At 42.9% G+C, this 16768-nt stretch overlaps 1 protein-coding gene across 1 annotated transcript in view; it reads left to right on the top strand.

Moving 5' to 3' along the window:
- Positions 1 to 336: 336 nt before the first annotated feature.
- Positions 337 to 16768, top strand: part of fut8b (fucosyltransferase 8b (alpha (1,6) fucosyltransferase)) — an 85935-nt gene continuing 69503 nt past the window's right edge. The window contains exon 1 of the mRNA XM_056405199.1: positions 337 to 535. The gene's annotated coding sequence lies outside the window, so the exon portion shown is untranslated. The remainder of the gene's footprint in view (positions 536 to 16768) is intronic.

The following is a 16768-nucleotide window of genomic DNA, read 5'->3' as shown; positions in this document are numbered from 1 at the left end:
ATAGATAAATAAATAGATAAATAGATAGATAAATAAATAAATGATACAGTTTCAGTGCATTAAGCCCCAAATTTAACAAAAGACTTATTTGGGGTGATGTGCAGGAGACTAATTTGGTAGCATGTTAAATGCATAACTTATACTAGATAACTTTGTCACAACAAAGAATCATAGCAAAATGCACAAAATGCATAGTGTTTATTTATTTATAACAAACTAACTAACTAAAACTAGAGCGATTACATTGTATAGCAAGTGGCTGTACTTAGTGACCACGCATCCTATTATTTTGAAAAATCCTGACAGGATGTTAAGTTTCTCCCCTCTCTGGTCTGCGTTGACACCGGCCATCCAGCAGATCCCCACAGAGCAGCCTCGACTGCCGTATTCGGAGATCCCAGCTCCCCCAGTTCCTGTTTCCGCCGCAGCCTTTCTCCTCAGTTTTCTGGAGCAACAAATCTCTGCTACCCCTGCGTCAGACCCAGCGTCCGCAGCCCCGGTCGGATGCCGCTGGAAGCCGGTGTATCATGACAAGGTAGGTGATAATAACGCTCCTGCATGGCGGAAATGTAGTAGGAGCGACGGAGGCAGAGCTCAGCCCATAGATTCACCCGCTACATCCCGGCCTGTTGACTGCGTCGCTGCTGAGATCACGGTGACCAAATAGCGGTCACGGTAGGTAGGAATATCTGGTCCCGTTATATCAGCACCAGTTACTAGGATATTATAGCTCTGCTTCAGATTGACGTCGGGTTGATAGTTACATACGTTGCATCCACATTAACTAACCCGCTGCCTCCTTTGCTGCTCCATCGCGTTGAGAGAAGGCAAGTGGGCATGTTCAAAACAATTTGGTTCACAGTGTATCCGCTTAACGACTAGGGTAGTTAGTCTGAAACCTCCTTTAAGACTGGAGCATTACCTCAACTGGGCAGTGTGAATGAACGGGATTTAAAGCGGGTTCAGTCGGCAGCCCTATTAAAGGCTAAAGGCATCAACAGTGCTAGGAGCGTGTAGCCTGTAAGCTAGCTGCGTTTGTTTTCCGTTTGTCGTCGGTAAATTTGAGTTGATACGGTTGAATGAGAGAGAGAAATGCGTTTGACCCCCACCTTTGCGCACACATACCGTCAAACTAAAGACACATGACACGGGAGTTGTATGACAAGTGTGTGTGTGTGTGTGTGTGTGTGTGTGTGTGTGTGTGTGTGTGTGTGTGTGTGTGTGTGTGTATCTGTATCCTTCAGCGTCTTTCCTTCATTGTGTTTTATGTGTGGCGAACAGACAAAGCTGCTTGTGTTTCAGCCTCAGTGCACTGCTGCTGCTAATATCAGGATTTGCTTTGTAACAATCACCACAGCCAGGTGTGCGTTTGTTTGCTGTATCTGGAGGTGTTGTTGATGTGTAATAAAGTCCCTCTGACGTGTGATTATGAAATGAAATGGCTCATAGAGTCGGAGGAGTCTCCCTCCCATCCCCTCCTCACATGCACACTATGGAGCCCCCATGATGATATGGATGGCAGCACCCACATGCACAGACAGTTGTGTTTGTGGTTCTGTGTTTCAGTGTAGCTCAGCTGACTGGCGTCAGAGCTGGTAAGGCTAGAGGTTCACTTCCCAGCAGGGGCACCTATTTGAAGATGTATGCATTCAAAGTGCCACCAATTGGCATGTAATAAATGTGGGTGGGTATCATATTGTCATGATTTCAGAACAAAGGCCAAAATCAAAGCATTTCAAGGAACAGTACAGTGCAAATCTCTTTTTAGTTGTATTTTATTTGTCATATTCAATGGAAAAATAGTGCAATGTCTTGTTGCTTTCTCAAGAAATCTCTTTGTATTGATGAAGTATGGATTTTTTTTCTTTCTTATCTGTAGTATTTCATATCAATTAATTTCTGCTACAACAACAACAACAACAACACATACTTCAACTGTGAAGCACAAGTGATTTTTCTTTCTTTGACAGCATATTGTCTGACAGTAAATTATTAGCCCATAGTTTTGTGTAGTGTCACAATTATCCCAAGTTTCGATCCCTTTGCAGCCAATGGTCCATTGTGTTCTCATTTGAATTGTAGTTGCTGACAAGGGAGAACTCAACACCTATGGACAACTAATGCATCATTAATGTTATCTAATAAAGTCAGCCATGGTAACTGGAACCAGATTGATTGAGTTAGTAGCCCTAATCCATTCATGAATAAGTAAACAGGCATATATATTGCGGTGACAGCAGTCTATGCCACGGCAGGGGAGCTCTGTCTTGGATTCCAGTGCCAGGGACTGTGCTGCTTCAGATAGACGCCTGTTTGAATGTGAACTGCTTTAAACTGTCAGGGGCCAATTATTTTACATAAAGAAAAGTGACTCATGCTTTGGCAACAATTTGCTTTGATCTGGGCTTTGCCATTTTTGGAATGAATAGGCATAGCCATGGGTGGACCCATTTATATCAGCCTAGTGCAAATAATAACATCAGAGCAGTTCATTTTAGGCTGCGTAATTTTTGATGAAGCACTTAAATCAAATGGTTGTGATAACACTCCAACTAACCCTGGAAATTTACTTGGCAGGTTTGAAGGTTTTTGCAGAGTGCCTCCCAGATTGTGTTGTTTCTGGCTGTTGAGTTGATTCCATTGGACAAATGTTGCATTTCCTACCATGTACCTACTGTAACACATGATAGCGCATCTATAATACAGGAGGCTGTGCTTTCTAGAGAAGTAGCACCCCCTCACTTCAGCTGATCTATTTTCTCTCTTTCCCCTTCCTTCGCCCCCCCTCCCTCTCTCTCTCTCTCTCTCTCTCTCTCACCCTCTGTCCTTTGTGCTTCCACTTTCCATGCGTCATGCCACTGTCTGTCTTCATTCTTGACTAATGAGTTCATTAAACATATTAGTGTTGCTCTGGCGAAGAGGTTAGATGCAGTGCGGTGAGTGGAAATGGGCGGTGACTTATTTTATAGTTTTATCTGTATTTAACACTATGCACATTTGTCACGTGGCGAGCACAGTTTCTCTGTTTGGTTTAGTGCAATCCACTGCCAAGTGGAGTTATATTTAAAATAGCACTTGGATTTGTTTTTCATTTCAGTTCTGTCTGCAATAACAGCCTGTCACCTGCACAGCAAGCGCCTCTGTTTGCATGAAAAGCCATTCTAATTTCAAGCATCACAGTGTTTTGGCTCAGTGTACAGTGTGTGTATAATGCTTGATATTGGCTTCAGTGTGCTGTGTATACATCCCCTTTTTGCACCCTGTTGTCCCAGATATATCCTTTTTTTTTTTTTTTTTTTTTCTTTTCCTGAGAACGTCAGACGGATGAGAAGAGAAAGCTGAATAGAGCTATGCAAGAAACAAGCAACACATTTTGAAGTGAAGAGGCTATGCAAGACACGGCAATGCTTGTAGCAAGCTGCAAAAAACAATGCTACCAAAAGAGGAAGGCTCATCTTGTAGCATTCTTTTGTTGGTATTGTTAATCTCTGTGCAGTGTATTTCTGTTCCCCAATTCCAGATAATGTACTGCAAATAGAGCAGAAGTCATTGAAAGGAAGCCTTTCCCTCTGTTGTTCCTGCTTTGAGGAAATATTGAAATTATTATGTACGGATACATGGACACCCAACCATTTCTGAGCCTTATTACGAAAGACTTGTTCTGTAAAGACAGGAGAGATAAAGAATAGCTGGTTCATGCACATGGTTCAGTGAACAATCACTGTATGTCCAGTGTTGGCATTTGGCTGGCATTTATCATGTGAGACTAGAGTTTGGTGTCTGTTTTCTTTCTCCTCTGCCCTCTAGGCTTTTAAAGACACCAGCAAAAAGATATGAAAATATTCATTAACCTCTTAAGATGTTAATGACTTTGTGGAGAATGTTAATGATGTCTTGTGCATTAAGGTCTGTAGAGCTAACCGACTGGAGGCCATGTGCAGCAAGCATACCTGTAGTTTCTTGTAAGCTTGCAGAATGCAGCCTTTCTAAAGGGCAAAATCTGTAGGAAAAAGGCCTTTGTGCCATCACTCTCATCCTGCCGGAGGGCCATTATTATCTGTATTGTAAGACAGAGTGTCTGTCTAGTGATCGTACGAGCCAATCACAGGGCGAGTGTGGGGCAGGTTTCCATGGAGAAAAGCAGGCCGGGCCGTTAGGCTGCTGGAGCTCAGCTTGAGCAGGCTAGCCTGATCCAGGCTGATAGCATTCTCCAGCAGCAGAAAAAGAAAAGGCCCCAGCAGGCCTGCCCTGCTCTCTGCCTGTCTAAATGCCTCGCTGCTTGTCTACCTGTCTTACTCAGCTAAATGTCTAAAGACAGGGCGGAAGAAGGGGAGATCTGAAAGGGAATTCAGTCAGACAGGCACAATAGGAGCTTGGCCCCATAGCCATGTGGCATCAGATTGGATTTGTGTAGGAACTGGATCTAGATCACATAATGCCTTAGCCACAGCTGTCTAGAGCGGGTTTGGAGGATTTTTGAATGTGTGCTGGGTTTGGGTTGAGGGATAACTCTGAGTGCGCCCCATCCCTCTTACTGTTGTTGTGACCAGTCAGAGATCCTGACCTGGACTTCCCCTCAAAGAGTATGTTAGCCCGGCTCTGTTTGGCCCTGCAGGGAGGCTGCCCAGCCTGCGGTGCACTCACATCAGAGAGGATGTGTGTTTGTGTGTGTGTGTGCACACACGCCTATGTGTGCTTGCTTTTGCTGTATCTTGGGGAGTTATTGCTGCTGCAGCCTGAGCTGGGAAGTGGGTCTTACGACATTTCTTCTCGGCTCATTGGAGCCATCCAGAAATAGGCATGTACCCATCCACATGCAGCACTTAAATTCTCGCCTTCCCTTTTTTTCCCTTTTCAGTAGGAGGCACTTAACTGCCCCTTGTTGCACAGCCTCCTGTGTACCTTTGCATTAATTTGTATCTATGTATTGCATTTTTATATATATATAGATATATCTATATATATATGTATTTATATATCTACCTGTCTGTGTATTTATTCTAGTTTATCACTTTGCTTGCCATGAAGACAAGAAAAACGCAGTGAAGTTTGAGGCACCTCCTCTCCACAAGGAACTGAATTCACATGGGTATGACACACAGTGAGAATTTTTAGCTCATCTGAAGTTGCTGAGCGACTCACTGTGGGACACAATCAGCCACCCCCCACCCTCACCCCCACTCCCTGCCAACCAACCACCCACCTACTGACAAAATCCCCTGATGTTCAGTGCTCATGGCCCATCAAACAGCCATGTCAGCCCCTCAGAGTCCACAGCTCAGGCCAGTATCAGAGCAGGCACGGAGGGCTGGAGGGATTCGGGGATGTTGCTAAAAATTCTCAGCCGTCTGACAAGATGCACTGTCTGGGTCTTATGTATCCCACAGCGTCTAACTTAAAACAGGATCCAAACCTACTTCAATCTCTAAAGGCCTTTTTCTTGCACGGGAGCATCCTGAAAGTACAAACCCACACTAGTGGCATCCACGGATGGATGGGACAGAAATTTGGAGTGTAGGAGAGGCAGATGGGAATGGAGGGGAAATTAGGAGAGAAGACAGAGGTAGTAATTGGGACAGCTGCGCAGCTTGAGGCATAAGCAGTCAGATCACCCACCTCTTTCAAACCCAACCCCAAAATATAAAAAAGAGAGCCAGAGAGCCAGATGCTGGTCATTAGGATCACAGTGACAATTGCCCAAATTCATTCTGCGGCCAGAACACAGAATGCACAAGCCCACAAAGACGCACACATAGGAACAGAAAAGAACAAGACCATGAGCTCATCTGACAGAATGGGTGCATTTCCCACTCTTGGGTAGAAAGGTTGTGTGACAGGCCTGCCTCTGCACGGGGGTTTGTGGATATTATTCTGTTTTCAACAGGAAGCCCAAATTCCCAGCAGCAACTCCACCTCTACCCACACACATAAGGATTATTGAATGGCCTCCATTTAGCCAGTGGTATCTGATCCAGCACTGGCCAGTACTGGGTGGCCGGCATGTGACCTCCCCACAGGTCCAGAGAGAGTTCAACCCCAGGCTCCTGGAAAGTGGGACCTGGACCGTGATGAGAGGCCTGCATTATCTTACTCACAGGCAGGGGGGCTATTTATGTCATTGTTGCCTTTCCTGCTTTCTAGGGGGTTTGTTTGTCACGGTGGGGGGTGCGGGTGGTGTTAGTGGTGGGGGGTTGTGTTTGTAGTCTTTTTGCTGTTACACTACTGATCCCCTAAGGTGTAAATTCATCTCTGTGACCTCCATTGAGAAGTCAGAATGGAGGGTCAGCTACACTGTCCTCTAGTCCTCTTAGCTGGAAGGGATTCAGTGTTTCACTTAGCACTCAGCCCCTACGACGTCTGTGCCAAGTTCACAGGAGGTGAGGTGGTTAATGTGCGTGTGTCCATCTCCATATCTTTCAAAGAGTTCATTGTAAGTGTGTGTGGCATGTGCAGTGTGTGTTACCGATGGCTGGCGGTGTACGGCGGCGGCTGAGAGGATTGTCAGGGATCGTAGAGGATTGGCCTGATTGGATTTCCGTTGCAGGAGTCCTGTCACCTGGCCCAGCATGGCGCTCTGGAAGACAGCAGGGTAGCAATCAGACAGCAGTGACACTGTGAATATCCAGGGAAATTTTCATCCAGGCACTGCAGATACAAACATCCACTGTATAGAACAGAAGGATAGACTTCCTAACACCAAGTTCCAAACGTCTGACAAATCCTTGATTCAGTTCTTTTAAGAGGTGTTGAAAAATCTTCCCTTTACGGAATAAATCCACCTTCTGACAGTTAAGAATTCATGGTAGTGGTTAGTTTCTGGAACCATTGAATTGCTTGATGGCATTTTTCCTACTCTCTACCAAACTGACCAAATGCAGGGGGTGGAATGTCTCCATATTATACATATATTCTCTTGTATTCGATGGTCCCAACTCTTTCATACCCAACCCTCAGAATCAAACAAGAAGACTTTATTTTTAGACATTCGAATAATGATCAAGTATTACACTGGTGGAAATGCATTGTTAACCAGGCAGCTATGGTAATTTCTCCAATAAGTATCCTCAAAAGACCAGAATGCAGTGCAGATACAAGACATTTTGTGTTCTGACTTAAATGCACAATGCTCCCGACTGGAGAAAAAAAAAAGCTCTGATATGATTTTTTTTTTTTTTTTTTTTCTCCGCTACATATAGGTCTATAACCCACAGCTGAATAAACAGCTTGTTCCATTGAGCTTGTCAGGCCTTTTTCTCTGGGGGTTGTTGAAAAGCACTCTGGGAAATATAGGAAATCACTAACTGAAGTCAAATTAGACAGGGAAGGCTGAAAGAAAGTGGGCACAACAAAATAGTAATTATAACAATGGCAGAATAACTCCTGGAGTGCATTGTTCATCACATATTGATGATCTTCAACAGTGTAAGAGTATCTGAGGGTGGATTGTTCTTCTTAGTTCTTCTGTTACAGTTCTCCTTTAGGGCTGAGGAGGGTTTAATCGAGGACATCAGCAAAGGATCGGGGCGGTATTTTACAAAGAAGGGCTAGAATTATAACCAGAATACTAAGCCGCTTTGAGTTGTACACATCTGGTCATTAATTGTATACAGCAGTACATTGGTTTGGACACTTCTGAGGTTTCTAATTTTGTTCTTGGAGTACACCCGCCCACAAGAGGCAGAGATATCTGCATGTTCACTGTACATACTGAGGGATCACTGAGGTGTTGAAGAGCGGACTACACTCTGACTCTCTCGGCGGGTTGACATGAATTCGTGCCTGTTCAATTTGCTCCGCTAAAGACAGAGAGAACACCACAGAGCTGGATCTGCTGCAGAATGTAGACAAAACATACATCAGCATTATTTTTGACATATATTGCAGTTGCAGTGCATTTGAAGAATAGATTTAAGGTTATATTAACTCAATAGATGAAACTTGAAACATTTCCAGGAGCTTCGCCTTCAGACCTCTCAGTGATGTCCAGTCTCTTGTTACTTAATGGTATTTCTGGGCATTAAGAAGTTGTGTGTGCCAGAAAAGTCTCATTCCCAGTGTTTCAGTTATTGATTGAGTTATAAAATGAATTTACAATCCCCATGTTGCAGGCTTTGCACTATAGATATTGCATTCTTTGACACTGCAACATCAATATGAAATTCTCAGCCCTTGTACAGTAGAGACAGGAGGTTGTTTGTAGGTTGCTGGGGCAATTCAGATAAGTAATGTGCACAGCCAGTGAAAAGTAACATGTGTTACCATGACGCCAACACAGACCTCATTGGTTGCTCGCCAATTGATTTTTCACTTTCGCATCGCTTCTGAAATAAATAATTGCGGAAGTGAAAAAGGCTGCTCATTCCTGTGTACACACGAACCATAATGTCGAGGGAAAATTGAGCTGTACATTTTAGAAACCTGTGTTTCAGTCTGCGTCATTATCATTTTGTCACATGTCATCCTGTGGTCTCTGCAATATTTCCTGAAATGTCACTAATGCATGCACAATATATTTAGCTTTATGAACAATGGTGTTGAGAAACAGACATCTTCCTGTGTTTTATGCTCTGCTGAGTGTTGTGTGGAGCCCTGCAATGCAAGACCTGTGGTTTCACAGTTGTGGAACCTAATCCATCCATCTACCGTCTTCATGTGGTTTCTCTCAGCATAGAGCTAGTGGCTGATACAGCGGAGGGTTAAGTGTTCATCTGGTGTCTTTGAAGCATCTGTAAGACAAAGTTCAGCTGTTTGTTTCTCCCCCTCCATTCCTTTGCCTGTGTCCCTCTTGTTGTCTCTCCTTGCTTTTTCTCAGGTTTTATCTCTGGTTTTCTTTTCATCTTTTGTCGTGGAGGTCACTGGTTTAAAAACTGTGAACTGTGAACCCGGCAGGGCCTCTTATCCAAACCCGTTACCTGCCCTAACCTCACAGTCAGAATCAAAGACCACCTTTGCTTTACCATGTCAGCACTTTCCTGTTACACATCCAGCTGCCTCTGCGAGCTTGTTGATGCCCCTCAGTCCTCCTTATGTGTTTGTGAGAGTGGCAGCAGTGGCATTCACCTATGGCAAAGCCTTTGGCAAATCAGCATGAGACTATTTGCATCTGACATGCCTGTCATGTAGCCCCAAGGCTGTTGCGCTCACAGTGTCATTTCCTCCCCTTCCTCTCTTTTCATGTTGTCTTAGTATTATCCTCCACCACAACTCTACTGCTCCTCATTGCCAGTCCCATAACTGCAGAAGGGACTTTTAAAGGCCCCGCTTGCTCAGTTTTAGCTGTGGTCTGGGAGAGCAGTAACAACATGCCATTCAGATATAAGAGCCCCTAACATGACTCAATGAGATGACACATGAGATGACACAGCAGTCTAAGGCCCATTATGCTGTTTGAGCTGTGGGACAGAGCAAGTGACTGACCACCTACCAGAAGAAATGATGAAGCATCCCTCATGGAAACAACGGGAAAGTGCGACAGAGGCCTTGGATGGACAGGATGGAGGTAGTCTGAACCAGTGGGATGCATTCTGTCTGTCCATGTCGGTGGCCCAGAGCTACTTTTGACGAGGATCGAGGAGACACTCGTGTGATGCCAGCCACACTACCAGGTTTTCAAATATGCATCTATAAAATAGCTGTGTGACAAGCCGCTCCAGAAACAGAAAACAGCCTCCCCTAGCCTGTTTTTTATTTATTTATTTATTTATTTATTTATTTTTATACTTTTCTTTGATCTTGTGACAACAGCAAAGAATTGAAGTTGGCACATCAACTCAATGAAGAGCTTTTAACACCCAGCGAGGGCTTTGCCTCCTCACTTTGATTTGTGGAGTAAATCAAGGATTATTGCAGATGTATCCGGTGTTATGGTTGTCCTCCAACTCTTGATATTTAAACAAAAACTGTAATCACCTGAACTACTGCGCTGCCAGATTAGAAAATGAATGATGCAAGCCACAAACCTGTATGGCACACTTACTCATCATCATTCCACATGTGTACTCTTGAGAACGTGTTATTGAGTGTCATAATGGTACCCTACAGTCGTTGCAGGATAACCTACCCCGGCTGAATTTGAGAGCTAATTACATGTTGGCTATTGAACTACTTGTCCCAGTGAGTGGGGAAGTCTTTACAGCATGGAGAGGGTCAGGCCTGGCTAAGGTCAAGCTGTGAGGGTCAAGCTTCATCTGTATGCTTACCCCTCTATTTGAAAGCTGACCCATCCACTCGGTTGAAATAACAAAACGCCTTCTGCGCTCGGTCTCTTTTCCGTTCATAGCGGCATCATCCGCCTCACTCGGTCTTTGCTCTCCTCTGGCAATTGGCGCCCTAATTGAGGCACTCTTGAGCCATGTTTAGCACCGTGGCAACGTTGCCCTGCAGATAATCATTGTCTTGTGGATTAGCATAACAACAGAGGAGAGGCTTTGCTTTAATTCCACTAACACTGGACCAAGCTCCTTTGTGTCGGCTCGCCTGCCGGGCTTGTCTTAACTGGGATTAGAAGTATGGGCTGCTAGCGCCCACCAGGCCCCCACATTGCGCTCATGCCCCTGCCTTTGTTCTTAAGTGAAACCTCTTCGTGCCCTTGGATCTCTCTCAACGGCAAAACCAGGAAATCACGATTTTCACCTCACCATTGTGTTTTGAACCATGCCTGAGTGTTAAACTTTAGCAATGTGTTCCAAAACTTAACTTGAAAAGAGTAGTTCGCCCTGAACTACTCATGTCCACTGAACGCCAACACATTGAGAATTACCCCCAGGTCCCATCCTGGCCTTCTCGCAAAGGACTGACGTTAACAAGGCTATCTTTGTATAGTTAAAGAAAGCTTGCGCAGCATGCTCTGCACCAAGTTGTTTTACTTTCCTTGTGTGTGCAAGTTCAGGAGTCCCTATGCTTCAAACATACAAGAATCATCTTAGCATGTCTTAAATTAAAAGTGTTTATATGAGTTCCAAATGACCACAGTCAGGTATGGAGTGAAAAGCTTGTCGTTATAGAGAGGGACGTGACACAGTGGTAGCTTACACATTCAGACAGTCTATCCTTGTGGGTATTCATGATGTACTGTATGTTGAACTCAGTGAAAGGAAAGGAGTACTTCTGTGAAGACTGGAGAAAAAAAAGTGCGAGAGCTTGAGAGAAAAGTTCAGCTCGTGTATACTTTCTCACCTACGCACACCTGGCCAATTTTTGCAGGAAGTGGGCGTGCTATTCAGAAGGTTACTAAAATAGTTGGATGCTGTCCCGCCAATTCTGAGTTAATAAAGGTGTGGGGGAGGGGATTTCAGACCCTGCCTGATGATCCGACAAGCAATTTGTTTGAAGCGTAATGATGTCTTAATCCTTATTGGAAATCATAAACTATTATACTCCCAACTGTAAAAAAATAAAAAATAAAAAAAATACTCCAGATTTTTAATTAAAATCGTGAACATGTTGCTTTTTTAACAGGAATGAAATGGCGTGCCTGGCTGATTTTTATGAGAAGTGAGTCACAGTTGGTAGAAAGTGGGTTTGGTTGGCGGCAAGTGCAGGGAGAGAAGGCAGGCGTGCAGCAGGAGCGTGCCATGCTGTCCTATCCTGATCTGTTGGCGCAGCGCAGTATGAGCTCCCATGGGAGACTGGGTGTAACCACTTGTCTGTTTCTGCTGGCAGAGGGGAGAGGGGAGCTCAAGAGCACAGAGATGGAGGAGTGAAGGGGAGAGGAAAGGCGTAGGGGGGAGTGGGGGCAGCCGCTGACCCTGTAAGCGCACGAGATTAAGAGGAATAATAAAAAGGGGTCTTGGCAGTGCTTCACTAATATGCGTGGTAATTTAAAGACGCTTCGAAAAGAAATGTCAGTGATGTGTGGGTGGGCACATTTAATGTGTGTGTGTGTGTGTGTGTTTGTGTGAGAGAGTGAGTGAGAGTGCACACATCAACAATCTCCATGGAGGATTCCTGTGGTAAAGCATTCTCAGTTTCTCAAGCAAACAAGTGGTTGAGGCGTGCAAAAGGAATTTCAGGCCCTCTCAATAAGATGACCACACCATTGCAACGGAGCTCCTTTGAAAGATTAGCAGAGTCTATATGCTTTTGCCACACACAGACAAACCCGTACACACACTTCTTTGTCCTGTAGCTGATTTATTTTGTGGAATGGTGGTTTCACACTTTTCCTTGTGGTTGACATTATCTTGGTATCTTTCCCTTTGCCAGGCTTTTTTCCAGGCTAATTTACTGTGTTTAAGGCAACCAACTCACCAGCCAGCAGTGTTTAATTCAGTCCAACTTGCAGTGTCAGCACTTGGCAAGGCCGTGGCAACACAACATAGCCGGTAGCTCTGGATAGTATTTCTCTTATTTAATATGAAGGACTCTTGAGGACTCTTACGATCATTTGGTGACCCATGTTTGAAAAACAAGACAATATGATTCAGTCCAAATAACTAATGACACTCTGGGCTACTTGCATTCGCCTCTAGTGTAGTGGGCTGTTTACAAGTGGGCAAGGGATGGGGGGAGGGCGAGTGGTGTGAGGCAGGCTGCTGGAGCAGGTGACATCTGTGACCCAGCACAACAGTGGTGGATGCTGGACACATGCTTCTTCCTCAAAGGCTACTGGCACCGTTTCTGCCTCATTGGGCTCATGCCCACACACACACCCTCAAACACACGTTTTAAATGCTTCATCTGAATGAGTCCACTGTACATGAGGTTATCTTGAAACCATAACCTTCAGCCAGCAAACCTTTAGGATATAAAGCCTTCAAAAATCCTTTTTGCCTCACAGTCTTTTTGTCCATTTCATTGACTGGAGAGAATTTTCTCTTTTTTTACCCCCTTAATTTTAGACAGTTGACCTCCACTCGACAAGCTGCTAACAGCTACTTTGTGAACATGACAGGCCGCCAAACATCAGGATTACAGGCTTACAGAAAATGACCTCCCAATATGTGCAGCTAAGAGCTACTACTAGGTCAGTTTGTCTATTACACACTTAAATCAAATAGAAAATAGGACTGTTGAAGTAAGCGCAAAATTGAAATATCGCACTATAGATAAGCCAACCACGGTGGATGGCAAGCAACCACTGCAACTGTGCTATGTTCACGTTTCTCTCTCCAACTTCGGTGCAGAAAATAACGAACTAAGATAACTCCTCTGTGATACTCACACATAAAAGCGCATTTCATTTTCATGATTCATCAATCAGAACTCACAAACATGTGCATAAATAGGAAAGCAGGTGAAAACAGGTAGAGCAGGACAAATAATGCATTGTCCTGTCAGATATCACATACTGCACCTTTGAGCCACCCTAAATCACTGTAGGGGAAATTTCTTCACCACCACAGCTTTGATCCAAAACCCATCTCAGGAATGGGACCTGCCCTTTGCTCATCACTAATATAACAAAACATACTCAATCACAGAGAACACATACTGTACACACACGTGTGCATGTGCTTACTGGAACTTTTTCTCCAGCTTCACAAAATGACAATCAGATGATTGATCTTGCTTGCTGAGTTATTAACCCATTATATTTACCAAGCCATTAGCTGCCTGATAATTGAACTGTTAATTAAAACAAAAGCTTTAGTTCCCCCTATTGAATCCCTAACTCCCCTCACAGAGCTGAAGACCATTATATACAATAAAGAGCAGAATATTAACTCTCCATCCATTTTTCCCTCCATTTTCATTCCCTGCTGTTGCACAGAACTGTATTGTCACATATCCAAAAGAGTCCACATACAGGGTTTTGTCAATGCATGTCATGTTATTACAATCTTACAATAAGTCAATGGTATTATTGTTTAATTTTATTTTAATGCAGGACTACATGATTTACATATACAGTTCTACATCAGCTCACCCCCTCCACATTGCCCCTCCCTTCTCCTCCCCTCTCCCCGGAGGGAGCGCATTTCTCCTCCTGCTTTCTCATTGCACTCTGATAAAGCAGACTCTCCCTCTGATGTCTCTTATCTCCTCTCATCTCCTGCAGTAAAGACCGTCTCTGTTTGTTTTATGCTTCCTGCCAGTTTTTCCTTTACATTTTTTTCCCGCTCTACTCCTCTTAGGTGATGCCCAGTGCCTCTTCCCAGTATTGTATGCAATGGATCAAAACTGTCAGAATAATTTAATGGAGTGCTGACCTGCCTCCTGACCCCCGCTGTTTATCAAATTCTATCATATACTGTAGCTAGAACCCCCCCCCCCTCCATTGTGTGAGAGGTATAGATTTGTTGCTCCATATTTCTGGCAGTGCAGCACTCTGCTGCTTGCTTACTGCCGTTGACAGAGTGTGTGTCCATTGCAGGTTATGCTTGGCTGCGTCAGGGTAATGCTGCTGGCTAGCACACATCTAGCAAACAAACAACATATATTATATTGGAGGCAAAAAGAGTGGTTATCACTGTAAAAAAAAAAAAAAAAAAGGAAAAGGTCAAATGACTGGCACCATAAGATTAAAGTAAAATATCCAAATTCAAATAAAGTGCAAAAATGTTATAGGTATTTCCTGAATAATATTAACACATGATCAAATTTCTGAAATAAGTTTTATTTTGGAAGACAAAATAAAAGATCTCTGTATATAACAGATAAAGTATAGATTTAATGTTTAAACGTAAAGTAATACAACATAACACAACGTACGACATTTAATATTTAAACTACTGTGCTGATTAACAATAGAAATGTTTCTTCTAATTCATGAAATGTAAGCTTTAAGATTATAGTGAAATATCATCAACTGAAAATACACTGAAGAAATACAAAATAAACTGATACATTAAAAAGATTTTCACTGTTTCAATTAAAGTGGGGTTGGAAACCTAATTACGAGTAAAGTACACACCACTGCAGATTCTAAAACACTTTAACATTCAGATGTAAATTATAATCTCAACCAATTATTCATAAACAGTTCCTCAAAGCCACCCAGGAGGAACTGAGAAAGCTAAACTGGCACTTCTCCATCTGTCTTGTCTGTTAGGGTTACTATCATGGTGAGGTCATGATGTCACCTTTGAATCAGGTGGAGAAAGCGACAGATTGCACTGTGGAGCTGAGGTAGTGGTGGTCTGTTGTTTTTTTTTTTTTTTTAGCTTGTATTTTCCAATTCTGTTATATGTTGTTTTCCACAATATTCTCCTGACCCCTGGTGGCTCTATAGAGTTCTGATCATATACAGTATGTGGACAAACATTACGCTGTATTTTAATTCAGAATGTAGTGTGTAATAAAAGTAAAATCAAAATGCACCACAAATAGTCAATGATCCTGCACCAGAAGTGACAGTGCGGCGTTGCAGATGATGAACAATCCTCCTCCAAACTGCCAGTGATCAGCTGGATCACTGAGGCATCAGCGGGGGGAGAAAAAAAACAGAAACAGATGACACACTGAAAAGTACCTAAAAACTACAATTTCATTTCCACCATCCCTTTAAACAAAATTATCTGTCCCATTTTCCATTATGAGTTCATTCTGGCAATGTGAACACGGAGTACAATCAGTTTGAGAGTGCTAATCATTAAATGTTTACCACTTTAGACACGCACCCAACGCATGTCTTAGCGCTCACAAAAATGTCAATCGCCAAAAGAAGGAAAGACGTGGATTCACAGTGGATTCAGCAATGAACACTTTTCACAGATCATCAGTATATCATAGCAAGGTAAACACAGTCATAGCTAAAAAAAATATAATAAAATTGGTACACCGAAATCAAACCAACCATCCAACAATTCTATTGACTGCAGCTGCATTTACCGTCACGACATGTCTGAGAGTCATGGCGGTCTTTCTGTCAGTGTTCTACCGAGAATTGAAAAAAGGATGGATGATGATGATGATGATGTCTTTCAAAAGGGTCTATTCCCCTTTCAGTGTCCTGACTCAGAGGAAGGAAAACACAAGTATTATATAACAGTATATTAATCACAATGTAAAGCTTAGAAACAGTGGTTACAATTGACTAATAATAACTGTTCTTTCTTCTGCAGTTGATACTTACTCGTGATTGACTTGTCTCTCTGTTGGGTGCCTGTTCTCCCCTGTAAACCTTGTTCCAATGCTTCATCTAAAAAAATGTGAGCAAGTGTTTATTATTAACAGTTATGTTGGAAAAGGGGATCTAGACGGCACTCAGAAAGAAACAGGAAGCTACATGTACAAATCAGATTTGGGTGAAATATAATATCTGTCAAACATCTCTCCAAGTGAAACACAAGCTGTATCATATATTTCTGTGTTAAAAGAAAAAACAAACAAAGACGGTGAGTTGTATAAACCATTGGTGCCACGTTAACCGAGTGTTTTATGTAGTCTATTTTAATTCAGCTATCAAATGTCAAATGTGTATATTTTGAAGTTAAAAACAGTTTTGATTTTTTTTGTTTTTGTTTTTTTTTACCCAGAATGCATATTACAGTGGCCATCAAATTGCAGAGCTGCTTCCTGCATAATTTTGTGGGAATGACCCGACTTATCTTACTGCACAGCCTGATGGAAAAGTCATCGAAAATAGGGATTGGTGTTCCTGATGTGTTTGAGGCACTACGTGCATTTTTGTATCTGAAAGGAGAGGTTTAACACTTGTTTTGATTTGGACCACTGGACTCATTGTACAGCTGTGTCAGGATGGGTGGCTATGTCCTTTAAACATAAATGCAAGCCAACCAAATAAAATAGCGTGTGCATGGTTTTGTTGTTACCCAAATATATCATTATATATTATATAATATTATACTATATATCATTAAATGTT

The sequence above is a fragment of the Seriola aureovittata genome, chromosome 19, assembly GCF_021018895.1.
Source record: "Seriola aureovittata isolate HTS-2021-v1 ecotype China chromosome 19, ASM2101889v1, whole genome shotgun sequence".
Lineage (NCBI taxonomy): Eukaryota > Metazoa > Chordata > Actinopteri > Carangiformes > Carangidae > Seriola > Seriola aureovittata.
Note: the sequence above shows the minus strand (reverse complement) of the source record. Positions and strands in the feature narration are given on the sequence as shown.